The following is a 9,834-nucleotide window of genomic DNA, read 5'->3' as shown; positions in this document are numbered from 1 at the left end:
GTCAGAAACATCGATGACAGAGAAACATCGATCAGCTGCCTCCTGCACACCCCCTTCTGGGGATGTGCCCGCAGCCAAGGTACATGCCCTTGACCGGAATCGAACCTGGGACCCTTCAGTCCGCAGGCTGACGCTCTATCCACTGAGCCAAACTGGTTAGGGCAGTCCTTCATCTTTTTTCCCTGAGCTTGTCAGGTTAGCATGTTGCCCCTTTTTTCGTCCACACTCCTATAGCCTCTGGCAACCTACCCGATATATCGTCCCTGAAGTTATTTCTATGTTGTCAGAGCTAGTCTGTGACACATGTGACCATGTCACTCTTCTATTTAAAAAAAAAATCAACTCTGAGCTGAGAGATATTTCTAAAAGCTAGCCTTCTTTTGTGTCTTCCCGGGTTAAAACAGGGTGTGTACATAAAGGCTGGTGAAGACCAGCGTGTAACTTTTGCCCATGTGGCTGTTAATTGAGAGATGGTTCCTATTTTCTCCCACTGTTCAAAGCACCAGGTGCTGTCAGTGAAACCGCTTCTTCCTCTTGCCAAATGCAGTTCCCTCTGCTCCAGGTTGGGTCTCTCCATGTCCGTCTCGACTCATTTGCCTGCTGCTACTGTTTCCTGGTACCTCACAGCCCTGATTAAAAGATGGGATTTAGGCTTCAGTGAGGTCTCTTAAAGATGCCTCACTCATTTCTACACAAGACTCTCTTCACTTGGCAGAAGGGTTAATGTCACCTTTAGAAATGCCTGTTGAAATGTCCAGTGTCCTGGCTTTCCATCTGGGATAAGATGAGGAATCTGAGGTTTAAAAGAACTCACCCTGTTGAAGATCGCCCTGGATTTTCAAGATTTTAGAAGACTTAATGATGGTTACTTTGCATGTGACATGTGCAAACAAAGCCATGAGGCCCATTCAAGCCACTGCTAGTTTGCTCCGAGCACACGAAGATGCTTTACCTGCTGGCAGGGCCAGCCTGGGCATTATGCAAGCCCTGACGCATGGGTCTGGCTGGCTGGGAGAATCTGGCATATTTTCCAAGCCTTGTTCAGGATTTGTAAAGGCTCTTCCATGCTGCCTCCCAGTGTGAAGCATGGAGAAGACTGAAAGCCTCATTGTGTGTTGACTTTTAAGCCTTTCACACAATGTAAATATGAAGAGCTTTACGTGAGTTTACGTGCCCTGTCTCACTCATGACGGATCTTGGAAAAATGCTCTGAGAATCTTCCCTTTGCTTGTCACGCGTTAGGGTGTGTGAGAGAGGCCCAAAGCAGAAGCCAACGATTCCGTTTGTTTATCTTACAATTTTTAGCTTGTGGTCAATCGTTTCATTTGAATGAGCTACATCATGCCGCGGTAATTGTTTTAACCCATTTCCTCCCGGCCATGCCAAACCTTCTGGGGCAGCAATTCCATTCTGTATTTTTGGAACTGCTTTCCAGAAAACAAGGAAAATAAAGAACTGAAGCCAACAGATGAATAATTACATCTAAATCCAACTATTTAGGTAGATTTTGAGCTTTTATTTTTCTCTACTGGCCCAGTGTTGAACATACTTATCAAGCAGGGCATATAAACATATCTATTTTGCAGGAAATAAAAACACTTAGATTAAATGGGTCAATTAATTCATCAAGTAATTCATTCAGTAACTTCCTGCTTCACTTTTCCTCTATTACATAGCTGTTAATAATTGTGTAGGAGAGCCAATGCCGATACACTGATAATCATTTCCATAAGGCACTAGTTCCTGTTATACAAGTTTTATGATGCAAAATCACACAATTATAATGTCCTTTAAAAGAAAAAAAAAAAAAGGAAACCCTTCCCCCACCCAAAAGAAAAGGTATAAATTTAAGCTAATATAAACTTGTCAGAGTTCTCCCTCTCAATTTCACACCAGGGCGTGGTGCGACACAGCTGGGGAGCTGAGCTAATAAGTGTTGAAAAATGAAAAATGCTGCTTTATGGCATCACATAAACTGGCAAAACGAAGACTTTTACCTCCACCCCATTTTTTGACAAACAAATGCCAAAAATGTAGATGCCGTAAGAACGAAACTTTATGGTATGAGACCCGTGGGGCAAACAGAATTGCCGTGGGGGATTTTCTTTTTATTGAGGACTATGTGCAATCAGGAGTGGCATAACATTTATAACATCTAATCACTTTTTGTTCCTTTTTGAACCTCAAAGGGGTCATTTCTAGGAAAGCTGTGGGAAACCCTGCGTAATGATCTATTTATCCAGTAGTGAAACAGGATTATCCCTTTTACAAGGAGACTGAGCTTGCCCTAACAAGATAAATACGTAATATGAATGCACAAATGGAGGATTTTGAGGAACATTACGTCCCACAAATATTTATTGAATAACGATAATCGCGTTCAAAGAATGATGCAAAGTGTTCTCATGTAACTTACATTAAATAATAGAATCGGGATCCAGCTGTTTTTCTTGGGCTGGTTGGCTTCCTACCTGATGGCCATTCGTTCCCTCTCTTACCCAGCTACTCACTAGCCATTCATTTGACACACTCAATCAGCAAACATCTATTACGAGTTTACCATGTCCTAGTCACAGTGGCCTACTAAGTCATGCAAACTACACCATTACAGCAAACTGTCATAGGTTAATCTTGAGAAGAAATCCCTTTATCAGGGCCAAGATATTAACTGGATGGAGCCAGAACAAGTTTAGCAAGAAAAGAGAGGCAATTGTGAATATTCTCTATCACTTGGTAGAATAAATGACTTCAATAGACTCAACCATTATATAATCAAATACTCAGAGTGTCAGATATTTATTAGAATAGTAAACAAAGACAAACATATAAGTGCTAATTGAAATGTCCAGTGTCCTGGCATACCTAACATTTGGAAGAGGTGCCATTTGGGTAGTCCAAAATCCTGTGCCAATTACTAAGTAATAGGATGAAAAGGGAGAATTCTGATGAAAGCATTTAAAATGTGCAATTACTGTGAAAAGTAACCTTTTTCAAATTCCCCAATGTATTTGAAGTGTATTTTATTGGACACAATTAAGGGCTATAATTACATGAGCTGGGTCGTGTTACTATTTTTATCTTCCATAATTTAATAAAATGCATCACTGAAGTATTTTCCTCTTAAAGAAATGCAAATCCTACAAATGGCAGATGATTACCAGGAACAGATCTATTTCCCTATCAATAATATTACTCTAATGCTACTACTCAATTTCCCTCACAAGAAGCACTTGGTCAACTGTAATAGGTTCTAACTATGAAGCAGATAGCCTTAAGATGCATCTTTTCTCTCATCACCCTGTGGCTATACTTATCCTCTGAGCTACAGAAAGCAAATGTACATTAAGACTTGTCAATTATCTTGGTTCTAGTGCTCAGGTTATAGATGGCAATCCACCAGTGCTGTTAATATTTTAACTAACTTGGTTACGTTGAATGAAAAGTTCCCCTTACCAATCCTCAGGTAGCAGTTACTAGGCTTTTGATACCCAGTTGAACTTCTAGGGTGACTCACAACAAAAGGCCATAATACCCACGTCATCTCTAGGAAGCCAATGCTGATTCCTGACTTCACTCTGTATGAGAGGGTTATCATAATTGCGTTTACAACTAGGACATTTGAGAAATAGAAATACTGGACCATAGTACGTGAACTTGAGACATCTGGATACGTGAGAAGTCACCGATTTTGTGTCATTTGCCATGAGATATTTTTTTTTCATCCATGTAAACTGAAATGCTGGCCATCACACAATACGGCTTCACTGGGCTAGGCACACAAACCCCAAAGACTTAAGAGAACTTATGGGAACCAACTGCCAATAGCCAAGCCAGACAGAAACACTCTTAGAGATGCAATCAAGCATTCTTTCAGTGTGGGAGGTGAGCAAGAAGCTTCCGCTGAACATCTTGGAATGTAGTAATGGGGAATGTGGTGACATCTTGAAGAAAGGATTTAGCCAACCACAGGCCCCAAAAGGCAATAATTATAAACAATGACAACCTCTGGGAACAACAGTCACAGCCACAAATTCAAGTTCTCTCTTCAAAGGGCTTCATTTTAAGCTTCAGATCCCCAAATAATTGCCATGATTAGCATAACCTTTGAATATAAAAGCAAGCTTTTTTTCTAACATATGATATAGAACATTATTTTAAAAAATATACATATAGGGTGTCCCGAAAAATATATACACACTTTGAATAATTATTAAGTCAGGTTTATTAAAATACATTTCACTTTTAAAATGTAATAGAAATCAGTTCTTAAAGCGGGCATACATTTTTTTTGGAGACACCCTGAATATTGGTTCTTCACAGTATTTGTGGGCCGTTTGTACAAGCACACATGAATTTTTTTTTTAAATCTTTTAAATGAAATCCCTAGAGAAGCTTCTTGCATTGACCCTATTGGAAAAGCCTGAGAGATTTGGGGAACATGGTTAAGAAATGAGTGCTGTTGTGTACAAGCAAGAGTATGGTTGGACTTTTCATATCACACTCTATATTTTTCTTCTCTTTTTTTTTCCAGAAATGAGCAAGTCCCCTTAATGATGTTATAAGGGAAACATGGTGCTTTACACAAAGTACAACTTGTAGGGGAAAAATGCATTCACCTTGTGTTTATGGCCAAGGCCAAGGGTCAAAATGAAAATCATGTCCGGTGTGAACTGAAATAATCAAGAGGTTGCATGTGCAGTGCATTTTTATGTTTTCTGGAAGTTTGTTTTAAGACAAAGAACATGTTTATTAACAGTTCGGTCTTTTCAGGGGACTAAATAAGGGCTTGAAGACAATGATGAGATTTGCGTCTATGTGTGCATGTATCAAGGGAAACACTGAATTTGCCTTCTCGACATCCGTTCTAGTATGTCTTTGCTGAACAAGCAACAAGTTGGTGGTAGCTATTACCCCGAGTGGCTTCCAGATGTTAGCCATGTGACTGAGCAGAACTAGTCCCTGACAAGAGTGGCAAGAGAGAGCAATTGTTAGTATATTCAGTGATTTTAATAACCATGAAATACTCTTTCTCGTCTATCACCTCCACCTGCACAATGTAAAAAAAAAAAAAAAACCTACATAAATAGCAATTTTTTTTTAATGGGAAAGAGGAAGATTTAAATCTATATAACATATGTGAATCTACTCTTTTTTTAAAAAAAGAAATAACTAAGTTAATGTAAGCTGGTTACTATTTATTTTCTAATGTTTTAATTTTTTAGATTTTAAATTTTATGTCTATGTTGGATAGAAAGGAATAAACATTCTTATAGTCTATGTTAAGATATTAAAAGCCCTTTTAATGTTTTACATAGTTTAGGTAAAAACTGTCATTAAATTGTTTTCAGCCTGAGTTGAACATTAGTGCATTTTTTGTGAAGTAAAATAAATAATTCATACTTTTGCAAGTAAAGGTATGCACTTTTTCAGGCTTTCTTGAAATTATATTTCAAGTGCCAACATACTTCATGGGTGGCATTCCTCACTGAGAAGCAAGACAGGAATCGATATTTTTACTACAGTCAACCCACTTGTCTTTGTAAACAAAATATTGTTAATGTTTTTCCACTTAGACTTCAATGTTAGCAAGAAGAATACGTAAATTGTTAGAAGAGAGAAATAAATTACACAAACAGTTTTTTAAAGATCATCATTGGTACAAACTGAAGCAAGAAGTTGAAATAGTCAATTGTGGTTCCAAAAGCTGAGGTTTCATGTGTTTTAAAAAATGTAAATTATTCAGTAGATGGTTTGTTCATCTCTTGTACTTTTCCTATTGACACAGGTGTAGTTAGTGATATTTCTGAACATCTTTTGTCTATTATGCATCCTATAATGACCATGTAAATATAAGCTAGTGGGAAACATGGGAGAAAAATTACGTGAAAATTATCTTCACACACACACACACACACACACATCTGCAGTCTGCTTTCTAGTAAGAGAATACTTACTAAGGACTAAGCACAGTGGCAACATTAAAGAAAAACTCTTTATTTTTTGTTGATTGTTTTAGGCCCATTGTATGAGAGTGGGGAATGGGAAAGACAGAAAAGTAAATGACCAAATGTACAAATGCTGTAGAGCAGGTATAAAGGGCATTTGAGCCCAGAACAGGAAAATCTTTAAGATCCCAAGAACAGAGCCAATGGCTATGTTAAAGTTTAAAATCTCACATAACCATTCCTTTCTAAAGCATTTAGTTCTGTTTTATACGAATTCAGGACCTTTAAGTTTTTTCCTAGTCAGTTTTCACAAATGGACAAGGGGAATGTATAATGAAACTTACATTGTCAATTTATAAAATTTTTAAAAATCTAATGCTGGGCATTTTACCCAATGTATACCTATTGTTTATGTACTGTACATGTGTTTCTCTGTCCCTCTGAATAACGCAACAGATAAAAACCAATGGCCTGGCCGGCATGGCTCAGTGGTTGAGCAATGACCTATGATCCACAAAGTCACAGATTGATCCCCAGTCAGGGCACATGCCAGGGTTGCAGGCTGGATCCCCAGTAGGGGGCATGCAGGAGGCAGACACCTGTTGATTCTTTCTCCTCATTGATGTTTCTATTTCTCTCTCCCTCTCCCTTCCTCTCTGAAATCAATAAAAATATATTTTTTAAAAGAACAACCAATGGAGAGGATACAATTGGATGCTCAAAAATGAGTAAAACAACTAATGGATAACTGTGCCATGTCTGCATGACTAGTGTGATTTCATTTAACTGCAATCATTTGAAAATACCAAACATTCGCCATCTAAGTGGCTAATATTTCAATCACTTTTTTAAGCCAACAAGTGTGCCCTAAAGGATTTCTAAACACATAGTGTAACAGCAAACTAAACTCTGACCCTGACATTTATATGTTTAGATCCCAACAGATATTGAAACTTTGCAAAAAGGGAAACTTTTCTGTTTTGTTTTTATTTTGTTTACTTGATTCTCTGAGTTTAGACATTCAAGTTAGCAAAAAGAAGTGCATCCATAATGGGCACACAGACTGGCTGAAAGCAAATGAGCAACAACAAAATAATTAAAAGATACACAAAGAATAAAAGAATGTACCAATAAAAATCTTCCAGGGATAATTTTCCCCCCAAGTTCAACAGGGCAAAAGATCCACCATAAAAGAGGCAAACAACCATCCTGAAACTTAATTACATTTCAAAGTACTGCAGTCACATGAAAGGAACAAAACATTTTTGTTCGATAGTTTGCCTACCAGATGGCATTTCTAAATATAGTCATCTAAAACCTTCTGTTTGTTCTATAAATAAAGATGAAAGGAATAGCAACAATAGCTAAGCATTTAAATCACTGGGAATAAAAGAGCACTTTGATTAGTTTGGAAGAATCTGGCTGATGCTAATAATGATCCTGAGTCTGGGAAGGCTCAAGTTCAAGGTGAAACTCAGAATCCCAACCTTCAGGTACTGCTCAAACAGGTGGTCACTGTGATGGAGGAGTAAACCAGGAACTAACACCAGGAGAATTGGGGACATCTGAAGAAACACAGGAACTCCTAATCAACAGAGATTCTAAAGGGCCACAGTCCAAATTCCAGAAGCTTTGTTTTGTTTTGTTTGTGTTTAAATAACATAGTTGGGACGTGTCTTGTCTTACTTCTGTGAGCTAATGTGTAAATGTGGGTACCAGTTAAGGACCTGAAGTCTGGAGTCAGATAGGCCCTACGTGTGGAGTCCAGACTCTACAAAGGACTGGTAGGAGGACCCTGAGTCAAGTTCTTTACCTCTCTCAGCCTCACTCGCAAAAACAGATAGTAATAGTTCAGAGTTTTATGGGATTTTACTTAAAATGCTTCTTGGCACCTCGAACATGCAATGAATGTCAGTTGCTTATTATTATTACCAGCAATCATAATAAACACAGCTGTGAGGGAATTGTTTCTGATTTTTTGCTGTCTCAAAGGCATGGAGTCATGCACAGCAAGGTTTGCCGGCAGAAAACAGGGTTCTCAGAGTAGAACTTAAAGCCTTACCTGGCCTGTCTCCATGTGGCCTGAGTACAGCACTACCCTCTTCTCACCTGGCTTTTGGAGGTTAACGAGATCCACCTGGGGAAGGCGGGTCTAGAGAGAGAAGAATTGTTGTGAGAATTCATCATCAGCGCTCAACCTAACCCATCCTGTCCTCCTTAATGACTTCACTCTCAAGATCTGTAGGTTTTAGTGAAAGGACTCAAAAAGCTCCTTTTTGAGCTGGGTATCAAATGGCCTGTGGATTCCCATCCACAGCATTGGTATAACAGTGTGATAGCATAGGGCTTATCTTGGCAACCCACCCAGGATGATAAGCAGTTCAGCCACTTGGGAGTAGGGTGATTACCTTTAACCAAAAAGGTAAGTTGTAATTGCTTAAATATGATGTAGACGACAATGAATGGAAGTCAGGTGTTTAATAGCACTTAAAGTTCCACTGGGTTGTTTAGAATTTTACACGAGGTAAGAGCCACCTGCTAGGGCTACAGCACTCAGTATTAAAAGATGTCTGTGGTTAGATATTTACATAGAAAGTAATTCTATTTGGGGGGAAGGAGTGCTTTTATAAAATATGATAATATATATATATATATAACATTAAATTATCCATTTGGCCCAACCATTGTGGCTCAGTAGTTGAGCCTCAACCCATGAACCAGGTGGTTATGGTTTGATTTCCAGTCAGAGCACATGCCCAGGTTGCAGGTTCGATCCCCAGAAGGGTACGTGCAGGAGGCAGCCAATCAATGATTCTCTCTCATCATTGATGTTTCTATCTCTCACTCCCTCTCTTCCTCTCTGAAATCAATAAAAAAATATATTTTTAAAATTATCCATTTGGACCATTTTTAAGTATATAGTTCAGTGGCTACAGCCATTAAGGAGTAGCTCCCCATTCTTCCCTCCCCTCAGGCCTTGGTAACCACTACCTTACTTTCAGCCTTTTATGAAACTGTCTACGCTAGATACCTCATGTAACTGGAATCACACAATATTTGTCCTTTTGAGACTGGCTTACTTCACTTAATGTTTTCAAGGTTCACCTACATTGTAGCGCATACCAAAATTTCATTCCTTTTTAAGGCTGAATAATATTCCATTGTATGTCTATACCACATTTTGTTTTCCATTAACCCACGGACGGACATTTGGGTTGGTTATTGTGAATAATGTTGCCATCAACACTGGTGCACACGTATCTGTTTGCGGCCCTGCTTTCATGTGCTTTGTGTGTGTTTTTTTGTTTTGTTTTTACATCTCAAAGCGAAACAAGATCGTATGGTAATTCTGTTTAACTTTTCGAGGAACTGCCAAACTATTTCCATAGCTGCTGCACCATTCTGCAATCCCATCAACAATGCGCAGGATTCCAAGTTTTCCACACCATGGCCTACGTTTATTTTCCATTTCTTTCAATAATCCACGGGTGTGAAATGGCCCCTCTTTAAATTAGATTTGCTTTGTAAACTATTTTTTTAAAAACTATCCAAAGGGTTATTATTATATGGTTATTGTATCCCGAGTATAAATAACTAGCTAGCTACATCTTGTTCAAGCTTTAAAGTAGAAGGTAAGATATGTGGATACCTGCTCCATTTTAAACATACGAACACCGATATATTCCCAAACAAAACAAAACACAAAAAAATCCTGAGTTTAGGATTTCAGCTTAAAATCCTACAGCAAAATATATATATATACATATTCCTTGCCCTCACCGAAGCTGTCTCCTTTATAAAACTATTCTTAGCCAAAAAACGAACTCACAGCATCCACAGAACTGCTGGCTGCAGACTTGACCCAGAGGCGGGACAGCGCCAGGCCTGC

General features: G+C 38.5%; 1 long non-coding RNA gene across 1 annotated transcript in view; it reads right to left on the bottom strand.

Annotated features, from left to right (window-relative positions):
- LOC102250679 overlaps nucleotides 1–9,834 on the bottom strand; it is an 88,598-nt gene extending 78,764 nt beyond the window's left edge. Inside the window, exons 1-2 of the long non-coding RNA XR_001359341.1 lie at nucleotides 9,775–9,834; nucleotides 8,008–8,097 (exon numbers count right to left, since the gene is read on the bottom strand). This is a non-coding gene — a long non-coding RNA (uncharacterized LOC102250679). The remainder of the gene's footprint in view (nucleotides 1–8,007; nucleotides 8,098–9,774) is intronic.

Source organism: Myotis brandtii, unplaced genomic scaffold (genome assembly GCF_000412655.1).
Source record: "Myotis brandtii unplaced genomic scaffold, ASM41265v1 scaffold612, whole genome shotgun sequence".
In the NCBI taxonomy this organism is placed as follows: Eukaryota; Metazoa; Chordata; class Mammalia; order Chiroptera; family Vespertilionidae; genus Myotis; species Myotis brandtii.
Note: the sequence above shows the minus strand (reverse complement) of the source record. Positions and strands in the feature narration are given on the sequence as shown.